Here is a 920-nt window from a genome sequence, read left to right on the forward strand (position 1 = left end):
TTGTCTGCTTCTCTAGTTAATGCAGTCTCAGGTTCCACGCCCATTCCCTTGATGTCTACAATAACACCCTTCTTGTAGATTCACATGTATGTGGCTAAAGGAACAATGCCATGTTTCCTAAAAGGCCTAGAGAACATATACCGGATGCCTCTCCTCTTTCCCTTTGTGTTTGTCATTTTGGAGAGTTACTGGAAGATGGCTGCAGTGCCCAAAAGGCATGATAGAATTTTTAAAAAATTATAAGAAAATTGACACACACACACACACATACACACACACAGAAAAGAAAACTGAAAGGTGGGGAGGGGGGAGTTTTAAGTCTTTAATTTATCTCTAAGAAATTCTCAGTTTTAGAAAGGCTTTCTGAAATTTCTTGCTCTATGAACACAAATTAACTTTGCATCTGTACTTTCTACTCTTTAGATATCATGTCAAGGATTTGCTTGCTGACTCTGCATCCAGCTCCTCTACAGGAGCTGTATTTTATAAAACAGATAGATAGCTGGTTTAGTGGTACTGACAGCAGAGCATTAATAGTAAGGATTGATGAACTAATGAACAACGACTCCCCTTTTAAGATCTATCTATCTATCTATCTATCTATCTATCTATCTATCTATCTATCTATCTATCTATTTATTTAATGTGTATGTGTGCTCTATCTGCATGTACACCTGCATTTCAGAAGACATCAGATTACATTAAAGATGACTGTGAGCTACCATGTGATTGCTGAGAATTGAACTCAGGACCTCTGCAAGAGCAGTCAGTGCTGTTAACTGCTAAGCCATCTCTCCAGCCCTTTTCCTTTTTGTCTTCTCTTCTCTCTTCTCTCTTCTCTTCTCTTCTCTTCTCTTCTCTTCTCTTCTCTTCTCTTCTCTTCTCTTCTCTTCTCTTCTCTTCTCTTCTCTTCTCTTCTC

Source organism: Mus caroli, chromosome 13 (genome assembly GCF_900094665.2).
Source record: "Mus caroli chromosome 13, CAROLI_EIJ_v1.1, whole genome shotgun sequence".
Lineage (NCBI taxonomy): Eukaryota > Metazoa > Chordata > Mammalia > Rodentia > Muridae > Mus > Mus caroli.